This window comes from Carcharodon carcharias, chromosome 28 (genome assembly GCF_017639515.1).
Source record: "Carcharodon carcharias isolate sCarCar2 chromosome 28, sCarCar2.pri, whole genome shotgun sequence".
Classification (NCBI taxonomy): domain Eukaryota; kingdom Metazoa; phylum Chordata; class Chondrichthyes; order Lamniformes; family Lamnidae; genus Carcharodon; species Carcharodon carcharias.
Window position 1 is genome coordinate 27,824,529 of NC_054494.1, and position 18,847 is coordinate 27,843,375.

The 18,847-nt window shown below is 47.4% G+C and overlaps 1 protein-coding gene across 8 annotated transcripts in view; it reads left to right on the plus strand.

Annotated features, from left to right (window-relative positions):
* The first annotated feature begins 1,227 nt into the window (after positions 1–1,227).
* Positions 1,228–18,847, plus strand: part of zmiz1a (zinc finger, MIZ-type containing 1a) — a 411,800-nt gene continuing 394,180 nt past the window's right edge. For 7 of the 8 annotated variants that reach the window (XM_041176086.1, XM_041176089.1, XM_041176090.1 and 4 more), the window contains exon 1: positions 1,228–1,474. The gene's annotated coding sequence lies outside the window, so the exon portion shown is untranslated. Of the gene's footprint in view, positions 1,479–18,847 lie in introns of all 8 variants that reach the window. The other variant, XM_041176087.1, reaches the window with a different exon arrangement.

The following is an 18,847-nucleotide window of genomic DNA, read 5'->3' on the forward strand; positions in this document are numbered from 1 at the left end:
TGCAACCAGCATGAATGACAAGTCAACAGGACACCTTATTTTTGCAACTAGGGAGGAGGTGGAGGTGAAGGAGGTGGAGGAGGAGGAGGGGGGGGTGTACATGTAAATATTTGCCCCTGGCATGTAAGGACTGTGGAATGCGAGTGAACTTGGATACTATCGGTGGCAATTGCTGGGGGTTCGGCTACAATGTGTAAAGGAACTGCGACCCCAAGTGCCAATTTAAGAAAGAAAGAGATCTGCGCTGTGTGTTTTAGTTTGCAGCTGGTTCTGACTGGCTGCCCTTCAGGTGGTGGGGGGGAAGCGTGTGTGTGTGTGTGTGTGTGTGTGTGTGTTTGGGGGGGGGGTGGGGTGGAAATGTGGCTTTTGCGAGCCAGTCCCAAAAAGCCCTGAGAAAAGGAGAGTAACCTTCTTGGGAGCAGTGAGGAGGAGCAAGGAGCCCCGTTTGCTGGCACCGTCACTGTTCCTTGACGTCACTCAGCCAGCCAGTCCTGCTCTCAAACATGCCTTTGTTATTCAGTGTGGCTTTCCATCTAAGAGAGAGAGAGAGAGAGAGAGGGGAGAGAGAGAGAGAAAGAGAGAGAGAGAAAAAAAGAGCAGCCTGGAAAAGCCGGATCAGGCTCACCGTGGAGTTGGTCACGGCAGCCGATGAACGGCGACCCACAGGATTGACAAAGCCAGTCTCCCCCCCCCCCCACCCCACCCCACCCCCACTGAGTCCCACACCTTTCTAACCCTGCACCGGCTTTCAAATCCCTACACCCTGGGGAAAGGTTTTTTTGCACCCGTTTGAAACACCCACCCCGCGAATAGATCCACACGCAAAGTCTTCTCTAACAGAAGTAACTTATTTCGGGTGGGTTTTGCTTTCTCCTCTCTCTCTCTCTCTCTCTCTCCCCCCAAGGCGTTCTATGTTACTGAATGACATTCCGTCCGGATTTCCTGCGGGCAGAACCCTCCCGTCCCTCCTAACGCTGACTTCTCAAACGCTTCAATCCGCGCGATCGTCGGGAGCAGGGACAGACTCCGGAGCGCGGTGTCGACGCTCCAACCGTGATGGTCTAAACCTGGCTGATGACTAAAGGAGAGAGGCAGAGAGAGAGAGGGAGGGAGGGAGGTAGAGAGAGGGGGGGTGGTGGTGGTGGTGGTGGTGGGGGGGGGGAATAAAAAATCCAGTCCTGCACTGTGACTGTGCTGACTCCTCATCCTCGCGCCTGGCGGTGTGCTGGAGATCTGGGACACATTTTGCCACCAGCCGCCAAGCGTGGCCCTTTGGTAATAGACTAGCCAATGTAATTTGACACTTCAACTTGCTCCCCTGTATGCTAGTTGATTCACTGACTCACGCACTAACATTAAGTCGGTCTTTTTTTCTCTCTCTCTCTCTCCCTTTTTTTTTAAACTGGGGACACACGAGGCAGAGAAATACCGAGGCCTCCGCAAAGGGATTTCTCATTCCGGGCTGTTTCATTCCGTAAGTAAGTTTCATGTCAATTTCTTGGGATTTCACACCTTTTTTTTGTCTCTTCTTGCTGGGCTGTAGGAGCCGTTGCTCTCTGTGAATGAGGCTCTCACTAATGAAACAATGGGGGGGGGGGAGGTGGGTGGTGGTCTCCGATAGAGAAATCAGTTAAGGAGACGCTCTGTGTTCACCACCCCCCCCCCCCCCCCCCCCCCCCCCCCCCCCCCCCCACCTTTTTTTTTCCAGCCGCTGGATGTGTGGAGATCTGTATAATTCACGCCGGATTCCTGACTGGTTTTTTTGTTGGCACGGTGAGGGGCAGACAGGAATCGGGTACGATGTTTTCCTTGGATAAGTCCCTCCCTGGTGCTGGAAAGCTTTGGGGAGTAAAGAGAAAGCGAGAAAAGTGTTTAGTCTGGGCTTAGGCCACTTTGTGTGTGTGTGTGTACCTATATATATATATATATATATAGGTGGAGGGGGGCGGACGGGGGTACGGGGGTGGAAATACTCTGGAGTAGGGATTTATCCAGACAGGCAAGTTCCTATCTGATGGCTAGTTGCGAGTTAAGCTTAGTTGAAAAAAGATGGTCAGGGAGGTGAGCGTGCTTTCTCTCTCGCTCTCTCTCCCTCTCCCTCTCAGGTTGTTAGTGTCTCATGGATAGGGCAGCCACTTGGTACCAGGGCCTTTTAGCAGAACAGAAGGAAGAGGCTCTCCTGTACATCTGTCCAGGAAGCCAGAGCAGTTAACAGAGAGAGAGAGAGAGGGAGGGGAGAGAGAGAGAGAAAGGAGGCAAATTAAACCGGCCTGTTCTGCTTTCTAATCATTGTTTTTTTTTTGGGGGGGGGGTGGTGGAATACTCTCCAGATGACTGTTGAAAGGGAGAGATGGAGAGGAAATCCATTATTTTTGCTGTCAACGAGCCACCAAAGGAATGTAAAATCCTAAGACTGTGTTGAGATTAAAAAATAGCCTAAGCAGAGAAATGTTATTTAACCCAGTTCTGGAACAATGAAATATGATGTAGGAAATTGGTTTTCTGCACCTGTACATGTCATTTTGAAATCATCGTACCTTAAAAGTGTTAATGTTAACCATATTTTCTGGCATTTGCTAAGATGAGTTTAACTATTAATTTTAAATGATGTCATTTTACAGGATAACATTTACTGCTTTTTAAAACTACCAAGTTTCTGAGGCTATTGTTTACTTCTTTTGGCTTCTGTGCACAGTTATGGAGTTGATTAATTTGTGGCATCCCAACATTCTGATGAATATTAAGTGTCAGAGAAATTGATCCCCACTTACCACTCCAGGCCTGTGAATCTGATGTATTGACTGCCTTTTGAATTCATTGACATGAGAAGGAAGGATTTAACTTGGCAGGTTTAACAAATGCTCCATCAAAGGTTTGCTAAGAGACATTGGAGCGAGAGAGGGGGTTGTATGACCCAGGGTGTTTTCTGGGTGCTGCCTATATGAGCTTGTTTTTGTGAATTGTCCATTTGGGTTTTGAATAAGGTTCGTTGTGAATCAGACAGTGTTATACGATATAGCACTTGGTTGGAACAATCATATAAAAGGTGGGGGGAGGTGGTGCAGAAGAGTAATAGGTGAAAGGCATCTACCATCTTAACTGCCCTGATTTGGGTGCGTGAACACTGGTGATGGTAGCACTGCTTTGACCTCAACTCTGCTCAAGTCGAGGATGTTGAAACACCACGTTAAACAAAAGACACAATGCCACTGAAATCTGCAGTGGAGCACGTGCAAGTCTGTGTCTCAGACAGCACTGTTACAACATGAAGAGCAACTTGTTTTGAACTGGATCGTAATTCTGCAATGTTAGGATCAGGACCCCAGTATTATGGGCTGTGCTGTCCCAGGTGATGAATGCCATTACAATGGGTTACATCGATGACAGGGCTGGAGTGGGAGGGGCCATATCTAGTATTTACATTCAGCATGAAGCACTTAAGTTTTGCTTTTAAACAGAAGCTAACTATAGCTCCCTGTGTGATGAATTTGGCTTGCAGTTTTTAAAACATTTAATTGCATTACATGAGTGACTGAAAAATAATGGATGGTGGGCAGGAGTTACAGTTTGGTTCTAGATTGACTTTGGAACCATTGAAAGTCCAAACCACTGAAATTTTCTGATTGATGTCCGGTTACTTTCCACATTATATATGCAGTCAGTCTGGCATATGAACATACAAGTTAGGGTGAGTAGGCCATTTGGCCCCTTGAGCCTGCTGTGCTATTTGATACGATCATGGCTGATCTGATTGTGGCCTCAACTCTACTTTCCTGTCCATCCCCTATAACCTTTGACTCCTTTGACAATCAAAAATCTATCTAACTCAGCCTTAAAAATATTCAGTGACCCTCCATTGCTCCCTGGGGAAGAAAATCCCCCTGAGTGAAAAAAATTCTCTTCACCTTCGCCTTAAATGGGAGGCTTCTTATTTTTAAAAAGTCTCCTTGTCCTAATTCTTAGAAAATGGAAGCTTTCAAGCAAAGGAAATGCTGATAGTTAAAGGATCAGATGAAGTAGACTGGGATGAGGCTCATTAGGGGCCTAACACCAGTATAGATCAGTTGGGCAGAGTGGCCTGTTTCTGTGCTGTTAATTCTATGTAAAGATACAACGACTACACAAGTGAGCAGGTCACCAGGGATGAAAGCAATGGCTGTTATGGTGATGTAAGTGTGCTCTGTTGTGGGTGGATGGCTGACCATGATGTGATGCTAGTGCCGTCAGTGGACGGTGACACTATATAGATGACGATGGTGAGCTTTGAATCAAAATGAGTGATGATCCAACATAGAATGGTATCACATTTACAAAAGGGTGGATATTAGTCCTGTAATATCAGGGGATATGTGTGACTTGTGAAAGATACTGGCATTTGTATGATTACAATGGATGGGGAATGTTGGCAGAGCAAAATCTACTTCTGAAAATGCAGGGGAATAACAGATGGTTGCAGGTCAGGTACAGATGTGTATTGTGTCCCGAGTTGCTTCGGGGTCAGTATGTGCACAAGTAGTGAAATCACGAGCGTGCACTTCAGATCCAACCTGATGAAGGACTGACACAAAGATGCCTGTAATTTATCCCCTGGCCATCTGGTATGTTGTATAATACTGTTTATATATTCAACATACTCTCCCTCCACAGTCTTTGCTGGGGAAATGACCAGTGAATTGTTTGAGTGAGTTGACGGCACAGGTGATGGAGAGTCTATAGGTACTGCCATGGGTGGAAATAATGTATCAGCTGATGTATAGATTGATGGAGTACCTATTAGGAGATATAGTGGGAGGGTGTAGGGACAGGTTGTGAATATAATCAGGTTTCTGCAATGAAATATGATCAAATGAAGTTGAAGTACAAAAGATTATAATTATTCTCCAACAGTAATATTTGAAATATTGAGGTTTGAGTTGCAGCAGCAACCCACCCCCAATCCTCCATGTTTTAGTGGGTATATAGACCATGTGATGTAGCATTGAGTTCTATTACATCCCTAAAACTTGCCCCTGGTATGTGATGATTTTAGCTGAGTTGATGTTTGTGTTTTCCAGCAGAGTTTGTTGTAAAAGAGAGACTTGGATTTATGTAATGTCTTTCATGATCTCAGGACATGCTACAGTCCTTTACTGTCAATGAAGTATTTTTTGAAGTGTAGTCACTGTTGTAATGAAGGAGATGTGGCAGCCTATATGGGCACAGCAAGCCCCAACAAATGGAAATATTATGACCACTGCTAATCTCCTTTAGTGATGTTGTTTGAGGGACAAATATTGGCGAGAACAGTGGAGTTAACTCTCCTGCTGTTCATAAATTAGCGCTGTGGGATATTGTACACCCACCCAAGAGGATGGGTTGGCTTTCTGTTTAATTACTCCTCCAGAAGATGGTACCTCCAATAGTTCAGCACTCCCTCAGAACTGCATTGGGCTTTTGGCCTAAATTATGGCCCCAAATTTCTAGAGGGTGACTTGAATCCAAAAACTTCTGACTCCGGCGGGACTACTACCACTGAGCCACATTTAGACGCCTGTACATGAGAAGATAGAGGAGACTCATCAATGGTTCTTGCCCTGGGTTCAGTGGATACTGTATGAAAACCAGGTTTGCATTCAGCCAGATTTGGTTCCATTGGTGGTCTCTTGTCAGTCGATTAGCTTTGCCAACAGGCTGTTTGCTCTCTGGGCGTATACATCGAGTTTGATCTCCTAGCTAAGGCAGAGGGGGCCAAGTTTGGATCAATACATCGCCAGGACAGAAGAAATAAGTGGATAGGGGAAAGTAATCATTGCCTTATGATCCCAGTAACATTCTCCAAATCCCCCTGAAGCGTTAAGATGCTGCAGTGTAGTTTTCACTTTTGCTTATGGGCGCTTTGCAACAGAAGTTGTTGGTTATGTTTGAAGAGTATGAAACATGGAGGATTTTCTTTTTGATCATGACAATTTTCATGCCATTTCCCTGGTTGTAATCAGCCATCTCCATGCAGAATGGGGATTGAATCTGAGATGCTACTTTCATTGATTATACTGTCAAATCACTTTTCCAAACCTTTAATGGCATCAAGTGCCACAAGATGCACCTGACTGCTTTCTCAAGCTTGACTGTGGGATGTTCAGCACAGTGGAGATTGGGCCTTTAGCACCTCCAAAGGCCATGTTGGCCTCTTCAAAGAGGAAGTGTCAATGTTTCAGCTCCTCAGTGCTCAATGTCAACTGCCATTTCCTGAAAATGAAGGGATCTCGTACGTTAGTAGCCATGTGGCTCTATGCCAATCCATTCAGCATATTCACCCCCTGAGCCATTTGTGTGGATTGTCACAAAGCTGTAATATTAATGGAGCAGTAAGTTTGTTCCTGTATTGTTCAGGGCCAACCACCATAAGCCAGTTGGTTTCCTCTTTAGCCGGCCACAGTATCTACCAAAATACACCATTGAAAATCTGAGAGATCTTTTCATTTTCATGAAAATGTCAGTTGACACATCTCTGAGTATTATAGCTGGCACTTCCTCTTTGAAAACGCCAATCTGGCCTCTCAACATGCAAAGGATCCAGACTTTACCGCAACTATCATATCAAGCTGAATGGTCATGTTTGAAACAGCAGGCAGGAGCATCTCATTATATGGGACTCCTTGCCTGAGATTGAATTTCATGAAAAGTGATTTGACCATTGAGAGCAGGCTTTCGCGGTCTTGATATGATGTACAATATTTAAAATCATCGTACTCGAGAAGGTGTTAGTGATTTTTGCACGTCTTTAGAGGTCAGGATGATATTTATCTGCAGGACAATCAAGTTGACTGAATGGCTGTTGCAATTAATGAGCCCTCAGATGTTTTGCAGCCTTTGTTACTCACTCCAAAACAGTTTTGTAGCCTCTCTTACAATAGAAAGAGAGTGATGTTTGTTTGTGTTTTTGTTTAAACGCTTCCAGTCAAGGTCATAATTGATAGAAGAGTGAAACAGTGAAGTGGAATTAATTGGAGGGAGTCGATGGAAGAGGCAGCTCTAACCAGTTGGCACTGGCACTTCCCTTGTTTCATGACGTCTTGGTTGGAGTGATAAGAATTGTAGAAAGTATAAAGATATACATAGATTATGAATAACTCTGCGTTGTATTGCAATTAGTGGACTTTCCAATGAAATATGGATTGTGTGTTTAACAAAACACGTTGCTAAAATATATTTTCACATTCAAACCTATAAATATCCTTCATTGCCTGTATAAGTTGGGTTTTATAATGGTTTTTACTTTGGCACCTTTCATATGATATGCTAAGATATCCAGCTTTCCCTTCCTGTAAGGTTTCTGGTTGACAAGTTCTTTGGGTTTGGAGACAGAGGGAATAGTTGAAAGATGATGATTGTTTCCAAGGTTAGACATAAGTGGTTTATTTCTGTCCCTTATCAGACTCGTAACCAAAAAAACTGGTCTAGTTTGACTGTGAGTGACAGAGTCATGAGCACTAGATTTCAGACAGTCGTTTAGTGTGAAATGCCACCACTGATAACTGATCATCTCTTTTTGTAAGACAAACACATACTTCAGTAGGGGGCATTTCAACAGTCATTGCTCAACAGGGGCTCTTTGCCAATTTAAAGTGGGAATCAGGTGAAGGTGCACCAACCTTATTCACGTCGCTAACCCTTAACCTTTGAAAGTTGAGAGCTTTCTAATGATCTACTTTTGATAGAGGTGCTCAAAATCACGAGGGGTCTAGGCAGAGTAGTTGAAGGGAAAAAATGCTCCTATTTCTGGAAGGGTTGAGAATCAGAAGGCACAGATTTAAATGACTGGCAAAAAGAACCAACAGTCACATGAGCAAGAACCTTTTGCACAGCGCATGTTTAGGGTCTGGAATGCGCTGCCTTAGAATGTGGTAGAGGCAGATTCAATCGACGCTTTCAAAAGGAAATTGGATAAGCGCCTGAACAGAGAAAAATTGCAGGGCTGTGGGGAAAGGGCAAGGGAGTGGGGCTGGCTAAGTTGTTTTTAAGAGAGCTGGCATGGGCACGATGGTCCAAATGTTGGCTAGTAAATAGAAGACAGGAGTATAATTTTACTGGCTGCATCTTCCTGAAGATGTTATAAAGGAGAGGACTGAATTCATTGAGGTTGACCTGCTGAATCCTACTCCTGGTTACAAATTTGTTTGAGTGAATAGAATCCCACGGGTCATAAAATAAAAGCAACGTACTGCAGATGCTGTAAAGCGGAAATAAAAACGGGAAATGCTGGAAAAACTCATCAGGCCTGGCAGGGTCTGTGGCGAGGGAAACAGGGTTGATGTTTCGAGTCCCATATAACTTGTTCTGAAGAAGAGTCATATTGGACTTGAGACGTTAACTCTGTCTCTCTCTCTCTCCACAGATGAAGCCAGACCTGCTCTGAGCTTTTCCATCACTTCCTGATTTATCGGACATTGTGCATGTTTGTTTTAAAGATGAGTAATCCTCTTGCTCAGTGAATGGATGCTGTTTTTGCTGTAATAATTTTCTGCCATTTGGGATTCTCCAGCCTTGGGGTCACTGATCTCAGATTTAAAATTAACGAGTGACCTCGCATCAGTTTTGTGGAAGAGAGTTCCAAACTTCTACCACCCTTTCTGTGTGCAAATATTTCTTGACCTACAGTTTTGCTTACTACCTAAGAGATAGCAGAACGAAAGATATGACCACTCTCGTTCATACACATCTCTGTCCCTTCATGATCAAACAATTTGTGGCTTAAAGCTTTTCCTTTTGTGTGTGTTTTTTCCACCCTTGGGAGCATTTTAAATAACAAATGAACCAGATACTAACAAGGTTTCCAGTTTGTATTGTACAAGGCAGAAACTGACACTTAAAACGCTGTAACTTGAGGCATCATTGATTGGAAGGGCATGGGTTCAGTTTCTATTTTTTTTCCAATTGTCCGGGATGATCACATCCAGGCCTGTGATGTTGCCTGGAGAGGACTTCCATCTGTTTAACCTTTCCCCATGGGATGGAGGGAAGTCCAATGAGATGGCCATCCCCAGGTCACTCAGGAGTGTCTGACCATCTTGAAGAGTGGCATTGGCAGAAGACTGGTTATTGCAGGAAGTGGATGACCCAATGAGACTTAATTGCAGAAAGAAAGGAGTTGGCCAGGGAGGGGAGGGGGGAGGAGGCAGGGTTGGGAAAAATCAAGTTGTTTTATATCCCTCATGTTTCTTTTCATACCATTTTTCTCCTCTTTCCTAGCTGTTCTCTTTTGGATAGTGTACATAGGAACAGCAGAGGCCATTTGGGCCCTTGCAATAGTTCTGCTAGTCAGTGAGACCGTGGTTGATCTATGATCTAATGCCTTATCCCTTTGGTTTTCCAAAAAAAAATTGATTGACCTCCGAATTTAAAATTAACAGTCAACCTGGTAGCAATTTTGCGTAAGAAAGTTCCACACTTTTACCACCCTTGCTGTGTATGAGTATTTCCTGACCTACAGGTTTCCTTGCTGCCATTGATAGCTTGCTTCACTGATGGTTCTGAATGTATGAGGTTTGACTGTTAAAGTGTCAAGAGGCAAAATGGCTATGGAGACATCACAATCCAACCCTCTGCTCACCCAAAAGCCCCACAGGCATAGTGTTTTTTTTTGTTTCTTTCCTACTTCTCCAACCAGGAGCACTGAGGCCGAGAGCTTTCTAGTGTCATCTTGGCTGACGCTTGCTTAACTCAGCAGGGATTGAACACGGGACCTCCCTGGCCTTTGCAGCGGAGCTACTTGCAGAATAAATTACTGGAGCTGCACAGTGAGCTACTGCAGGACCACACATCACAAATTCTTCCCAGTTCATAGTTCAGAAAATAAACTAATGCCGGGAAGAGAATTCTAAGCGCCGAGTGGCAAGGTAGGAAATGATAGCAGAGAAATTCTTTCTGAGCATGGAGATAAAGACACCACTTTAAGCTCCCATAATTCAGGGAGGTGACAGGTTTGATGTGTGCTCCATTGGAGGAGTCTCAGCCTGAGCAGTGGTCTCAAAACTAAAACTGGCCAGAGTGTTCCTGGATCTTGCTGAAGGAAAAATAGCTGGGATTCGTCTCTTTGATCTACAGAGATTACTGCTGGGAATGTATGTGGGCTTTGGGTTAAGGTTAAGGCAGCGTTGGGCTGAGCTGTGATCCCATCCATGACTGGATGGCTTGTTGGTATTATTGAATTCTTGAGGCTTCATGAGGGGTGGGGTGGGGGTGGTCACAGCCTTGGAATGAGGGATCAGCCATTTCAGACCGAGATGAGAAGAAATTTCTTCACTCGAGAGAGTTGTGAATCGTTGGAATTCTCCACTCCAGAGGGCTGTGGATTCTTGGTTGCTGGAAATATTCAAGACAGAGGGAGATAGATTTTTGAGTACCAAAACAATTAATGGATACGGGGAGAGTGCAGGAAGGTGGGAGTTGAGATAAAGATCAATCCTGATCTTGTGGAAAGGCCAAATGGCCCATTCCTGCTCCTGTCCCTTATTTCCTTGTGTAATACTGGTGAGATAAGAATAGCACTGGATGATGATCGTTTCTCATGGAAACAGACCCCAGGGAGGGAATTGAAGAGGCCAAGAGCAAAAAAAACCAAATCCCTGAAGCTCTACAGAAAGTTGCTCTATGCTGAGTGTATCTGGCAACAGTCTTACGTTTTGAGCGGGAGTGAGTTAGAGAAAGGAAGCCAGTGTCTTGCGATAAATTGTCCTCCTGTCCCAGGACATGAAAATGACAAAACTTTTGTATTTCACAAAACCAACCTGACCGCCAGTGGTTAATTTGAGGTTGAACTGATGGTGGTGATCTGCCTATGGGTAGACCTTCTACTCATTTTTCCCACACCTCCTGGTCTAGCACATTCCTCTTCAGCTCCTTTTTAAGGAGTTGAGGTCCAAGTTGAGCCCGTGATCGTATTGAATGACAGAGCAGACTCGATGGGCCGTACGGACTCCTCCTGCTCTTATATCTCAATTTCAATGATCAATATGACTTGGGGGGGGGCTGCGGGGGGGGGGAAGGATACAGAAGGTGGTTTCCTGTTGCCTCCCTTGGCGTGTACTCGAGGGAGACACCAGCTCTCTTCCCGAAGGATCCTCCGCCTGGAAGCAGCTGTCATCCCCCGAGGTTTTAGTTCTTCCACTGAAAGTCCACTGGTTCTGCTGTTGGCCGTGGCTGGTAACCCTGAGCATGTGACCCTTAGCTGAGTCTTGGGAGTCTTGCAAAAGGCACGGCCGCCCTTTGAAGTCTCAAATGACCTAGTCACCCTAAGTTGAACACGACACAAATATAGTGCGTGCTGGCCACCACTGGCATGAAAATGTTGCACTGCCAAATGTTTCACATGGAGCTCAAATTTATCCATGGTGTAGTGGTATTGTTGCTGGACTAGTAATCCAGAAACCCAAGGTAATGCTCTGGGTTCGAATCCAGCCATGGTAGATGGTGGAATTTGAATTCAATAAAAATCTGGAATTAAAAGTCTAATGAAACCATTATCAATTGTTGTAAAAAAAAATCCATCTGGCTCACTAATCCGCTTCGGGGAAGGAAATCTGCTGCCCTTACCTGGTCTGGCCTACATGTGACTTCAGACCCACAGCAATGTGGTTGATTCTTAAATGCCCTCTGAACAAGGACAACTAGGGATGGGCAATAAATGCTGGCCTAGCCAGCGACGCCCACATTCCATGAATGAATAATAATTTTTTTTTAATTGTTGAATTTGAGGCCGTTTGACTGCCTGCTGGGCGGACTGGTGTGATCAAGGGACTGGCTAGACATGTCCTCTTCTGTGCCAAGCAGTTAGTTATTCAAGAATGGGGAAGTGGAGCACTGTGCAGCTTTAATGGCTATAGGAAGAAGTCCGGTAAGAAAAAAGTGCATTGGGATGAGAGGGAGCAGAAAAGATGTTTTAAAAACATTGGGGGGTTGTTGCTGGTGGGGACGGGCTAATGGTGGGGGTGGGAGGTGGGTGTGGTTGGTGGTGGGGGTGGAAGAAACTCAAACAAGCACAAATTGCTGGTGTCAGACTAAAGTAAAGGTGCAGGGGAAAGCACTGCTATGTACTAAAGTCGCTGATCCTTCATTTTAGCCAGATTTAACGAGCAGTAATGTTTTGGTTATTTTCTTTTCTCGTTCAACAAAGACGTTCTTTCACTGCTTGATCCATTTCCTTGAAAGAGGAAGATTTTCTCACTATCCAGTGTTGTGGATGCATTTTCTCCATGCACTCTGCCTGTTTGTTTTAAAGCGGCTCCAGTCTCCAGTCACCAATAGGGCCACAGGAGCAAAGAGAACTAATTGTGTACAACAGGTGCAGAGCTGATGCTGTGTGCCCACTCAGCCACTGTGTATTCAAGAAATTGGCTTCAGAACTAGGTCCACTCTCCCTTTTTTTTCCTCTCTGGTTGCAGAGTTACACATGTTTGATATGCAACCAGTTTTAAAAGCAAAGTGTGAATTGGGTTGCACGTTGGTGAGGTTACCTACCTCCTGCTGATTGCTGGCTGTTTACAGTCCAGGAAAAAACTGGCTACCACAAGGGGGAAAACTACCACTTTCCTTCAAACACTCTTCCTTTTTGTTTTGGAGATCGCAGTTATTACAGGAACTGCTGTAATCACATCTGCGCCTCTTAAAGAAGCCACTTCAATAATACCCTTGTACCCTTGACTGGTATTGTACTAAAGGAGCAGCACACGTGTGAAGGTTTGAATAGGGAATAGTGCTCTGTCTTGTGCGAGTGCAATCTCTGGAGCTGTATTTAGATGCCAGGGCTACTGTGCAAATAACAATGATGAGCCTTGAAGCCAAAGAGTGCTTCGTATAATGGAATTTCTTTTCCTCCTTATTGTAAATCATCTTATTTGACTTGTGGCTGCTTTTGGTCTCTGTTCTTAGCTGTGTTAGATCCTAAGTTTCATTGGACTTCTCATCCTCCTTGGCTATTTAAGATTTTTATTCTGCCTCTGGGTGAGGTCCACAGTGTTGAATCTCTGAGCAGCTGAAATCTTGTTTAGAGTAGATTAAGTTGATATCAATTCTCAAAAATCCAGTTGATTTGCAAGGAACCCTGGCCTCCTATGGGGAATGTCACTTTCTCTTAACCTGTGTTGAAAATCTGTAAATCCATGCTGGCTATCTTTCTAATGGGTGGGGGTTGGGGGCGGTGGGGGGGTGGTGGGGGGTGGGGGGTCACAGCACCACACCTGGCAGGAGAGTGTAATTACATGGTGACCCATTGACATAGGCATTTAACATAAACGTGGATCCAGGAATTTGCATACAGTTTTTATTATAAATGAGGACTTTAGAAATTATAATGGAAATATTTAAATGCAATGACTGACTTTAAAATGGGGGCTGAATAACGTCTGTGCACTGTGGTGCAGTTCTCCTCTCACTGCACTTACCGTTGGCTCTTGGGTCTCACTATACCAGGGGAGATTGACTAGTGATCCTTTGCGACATGCATGTCCAGTAACACTTTAAAGCATTGGGAGTATTAAGACAATGAGAGCCAGCCATTTCATACTGGTTTTTCTGACCTTGAGAATCTGTCTCTTTTTTTAAGGTTGGCACATTTATTGAAAATCTTGCATTTGCCGTTGTTTCTTGCCAACCTTACCCTTTCCACTGCGCCTCCTCCGCACCCCCTAATAAAGTTCTGTATCTGCAGTTATAATGGATTTGACAATAGATGGACTACAGAGCCACCTCTGTTCAGAGGCTGTAATTGCAGTTTGACAAGTTTACCAAGGCAGTTAAATCTGGACCTCGGAATCTATAATGGAAAAATAAAAACTGGACACATGACTTTACAGTGTGGACTGAATTGTACCTTATGTGCTAAGTTTGTATTATTCCCTGCCTCCTAACTGCTTCAACTGAAAATTGCATTTCCTCTTGACTCCCATGTGTAACACCATGGAAGGTTGGCATGTGTGTGTATATGTGGTTTATTGTGACTGTACCTTGTCATTTAATCAATAGGAGTCCTGGGTTGTGAAAATAGTGAAATCTAAACAAGAGTGTTCAGGAAGTAATAGTAATTTGTAATACATTGTGCGATGTAATGGTTCAGGGGATTTTTTTTAAAGTAGAGTCTTTAGCTGTTAAATTTTATTGTACATTAACCACTGAATGTGCTTAAATAGGAATTGTATTCTGTTTGAAATTGTGAGTGTAATATCTGCCTTTTTTATTGGGTACATATTAGGTGAGGCGTTGCATATGTGACAGAAATGATAGTCATGGTAGGCTCAGTGTTTTGGATGGCATAAATCAAGTGTCGTGCTTGTTTTTCTTCCTCATTTATGGACTGTGGGCATTGCTGGCAAGCCCAATACTTTATTACCTAACCTTAATTCCCCTTAAGGTGGTGGTGAGGTGCCACCTTGAACGGCTGCAGGTGAAGGTACACCCACGGTGGTGCTGTTGGGTAGGGAGTTCCAGGATTTTGGCTGCCCTTTCAATGAAGGGGTGTGAAATATTTGCAGGTCAGGTTGGTGTGTGACTTGTGGGCGCTCAGCGCTCCCAGGGTCACAATTGTCGACCCAAATTAGTTCTCACTACAAGTGGGAGATGAGTCAGGTTAAAGTAATAAATTGAACTGGAGGTGGTGGTATTCCGAGACAGTTGCTTAAGCAGTCAAGATCACGGGTTTGTGAGGTGCTGTCGAAGGAACTTGGCATGTTCCTGTTTGCAAATCGTCTCACAGCTGCAAGTCAGAAGGAGGGGCAAATGTACAGCTTTTAATGGCTGGAAAGGGCAGGCAGTATCTTTTTTGTCCCCCTGTTCTCTTTCTCTCTCCTCACTCTCTCTCTTTCTCACACTTACACACACTCACACACTCTCACTCTCTTTCTCACACTTACACACTCTCACACACTCTCTCACCCACACACCCGCACACTCACTCACTCACTCACTCACTCACACTCATACACTCTCACTCTCTCTCACTCTCTCTCACTCTCTCTCACTCTCTCTCACTCTCTCTCACTCTCACTCACTCTCACTCACACACTCACGCTCATTCACACTCACTCACGCTCTCTCACTCTCACTCACTCACTCACTCACAGACACACACTCTCACACTCACTCACGCTCACTCACTCTCACACTCACTCACTCTCACACTCACTCACGCTCACTCACTCTCACGCTCTCGCTCGCTCTCGCTCGCTCTCGCTCGCTCACGCTCGCTCACGCTCACTCACGCTCACTCACGCTCGCCCACGCTCACGCTCGCCCACGCTCACGCTCACTCGTGCTCACGCTCACTCGTGCTCACGCTCACTCGTGCTCACGCTCACTCGTGCTCACGCTCACTCGTGCTCACGCTCACTCATGCTCACGCTCACTCACAAACATACACTCACTCACAAACATACACTCACTCACAAACATACACTCACTCACAAACATACACTCACTCTCACGCTCACTCACACGCTCACTTTCGCTCACTCACACACACGCGCTCGCTCACACACACGCGCTCGCTCACACACACGCGCTCGCTCACACACGCGCTCGCTCACACACGCGCTCGCTCACACACGCGCTCGCTCGCTCACACACGCGCTCGCTCGCTCACACACGCGCTCGCTCGCTCACACACGCGCTCGCTCGTTCACACACACGCGCTCGCTCGTTCACAAACACGCGCTCGCTCGTTCACAAACACGCGCTCGCTCGCTCACAAACGCGCTCGCTCACACACACGCTCGCTCACACACACGCTCGCTCACACACACGCTCGCTCACACACACGCTCGCTCTCACACACGCTCGCTCACACACACGCTCGCTCACACACACGCTCACTCACACACACGCTCACTCACACACATGCTCACACACATGCTCACTCACATTCACTCACTCACACACTTTCACACACTCACTCACACTCGCTCACGCTCACTCACTCACACACTCACTCACACTCATTCACTGACGCTCGCACCCACGCTCGCTCGCACCCACGCTCGCTCGCACCCACGCTCGCTCGCACCCACGCTCGCTCGCACCCACGCTCGCTCGCACCCACGCTCGCTCGCACCCACGCTCGCTCACGCCCACGCTCACACTCACACTTACACTCACTTGCACACTTACACACTCACGCACACACTCACTCGCACACACGCACACGCTCACACTCACTCACACACACACTCTCACTCTCTCACACGCTCGCTCACTCACACTCACAGACACACACTCTCACTCTCACTCACACTCATGCTCACTCACACTCACGCTCACTCACGCTCACGCTCACGCTCACGCTCACGCACGCTCACTCGCTTGCTCACACTCAGTCACAAACATACACTCACACGCTCACTCACACGCTCACTCACACGCTCACTCACACGCTCACTCACACGCTCACTCACACGCTCACTCACACGCTCACTCACACGCTCACTCACTCATGCTCACACACACACGCTCACTCTCTCACACACACGCTCACTCACTCACACACACACGCTCACTCACTCACACACGCACGCTCACTCACTCACACACGCACGCTCACTCACTCACACACACACGCTCACTCACTCACACACGCTCACTCACTCACACACACGCTCACTCACACACACACACACACTCACTCACACACACACGCTCACTCACTCACACACACACGCTCACTCACTCACTCACACACACACGCTCACTCACTCACTCATACACACACGCTCACTCACTCATCCACACACGCTCACTCACTCATCCACACACGCTCACTCACTCATACACACACGCTCACTCACTCATACACACACGCTCACTCACACACACACGCTCGCTCACTCACTCACACACACGCTCACTCACACACACACGCTCACTCACCCACACACGCTCACTCACATTCACTCCCTCATACACTCACCCACACTCGCTCACGCTCACTCACTCATGCTCACTCACTCATACTCATGCTCATTCACTCATGCTCACTCACGCTCACTCACACACATGCTCACTCACACACATGCTCACTCACACACACACATGCTCACTCACACACACACACGCTCACTCACACACACACATGCTCACTCACTCTCTCACACGCTCACTCACTCTCTCACACGCTCACTCACTCTCTCACACGCTCACTCACTCTCTCACACGCTCACTCACTCTCTCACACGCTCACTCTCTCTCACACGCTCACTCACACTCACACGCTCGCTCACTCACACTCACACACGCTCACTCACACACACACGCTCACTCACACACACGCTCACTCACACACACGCTCACTCACACACACGCTCACTCACACACACGCTCACTCACACGCTCACTCACACACACGTCACTCACACACACTCACTCACACTCACTCACACTCACTCACACTCACTCACACTCACTCACACTCACTCACACACTCACACACGCTCACGCTCACTCACGCTCACACTCACTCACGCTCACACTCACTCACGCTCACACTCACTCACGCTCACACTCACTCACGCTCACACTCACTCACGCTCACTCACGCTCACACTCACTCACGCTCACACTCACTCACGCTCACTCACGCTCACACTCACTCACGCTCACTCACGCTCACACTCACTCACGCTCACACTCACTCACGCTCACACTCACTCACGCTCACACTCACTCACGCTCACACTCACTCACTCTCTCACACACTCACTCTCACTCTCACTCTCACTCACTTACACTTACTCACACTTACTCACTCACTGACGCTCACGCTCACACGCTCGCGCTCACTCACGCTCACACGCTCGCGCTCACTCACGCTCACACGCTCGCGCTCACTCACGCTCCCTCGCTCGCTCACTCACGCTCCCTCGCTCGCTCACTCACGCTCCCTCGCTCGCTCACTCACGCTCCCTCGCTCGCTCACTCACGCTCCCTCGCTCGCTCACTCACGCTCCCTCGCTCGCTCACTCACGCTCCCTCGCTCGCTCACTCACGCTCCCTCGCTCGCTCACTCACGCTCCCTCGCTCGCTCACTCACGCTCCCTCGCTCGCTCACTCACGCTCCCTCGCTCGCTCACTCACGCTCCCTCGCTCGCTCACTCACGCTCCCTCGCTCGCTCACTCACGCTCCCTCGCTCGCTCACTCACGCTCCCTCGCTCGCTCACTCACGCTCCCTCGCTCGCTCACTCACGCTCCCTCGCTCGCTCACTCACGCTCCCTCGCTCGCTCACTCACGCTCCCTCGCTCGCTCACTCACGCTCCCTCGCTCGCTCACTCACGCTCCCTCGCTCGCTCACTCACGCTCCCTCGCTCGCTCACTCACGCTCCCTCGCTCGCTCACTCACGCTCCCTCGCTCGCTCACTCACGCTCCCTCGCTCGCTCACTCACGCTCCCTCGCTCGCTCACTCACACACACTCAAGCTCACTCACACACACACGCTCACTCACTCACACTCACTCACTCACACACACTCACTCACACTCACTCATGCTCACACTCACTCATGCTCACGCTCACTCACGCTCACACTCACTCACGCTCACACTCACTCACGCTCACACTCACTCACGCTCACACTCACTCACGCTCACACTCACTCACGCTCACACTCACTCACGCTCACACTCACTCACTCTCTCACACACTCACTCTCACTCTCACTCTCACTCACTTACACTTACTCACACTTACTCACTCACTGACGCTCACGCTCACACGCTCGCGCTCACTCACGCTCCCTCGCTCGCTCACTCACGCTCCCTCGCTCGCTCACTCACGCTCCCTCGCTCGCTCACTCACGCTCCCTCGCTCGCTCACTCACGCTCCCTCGCTC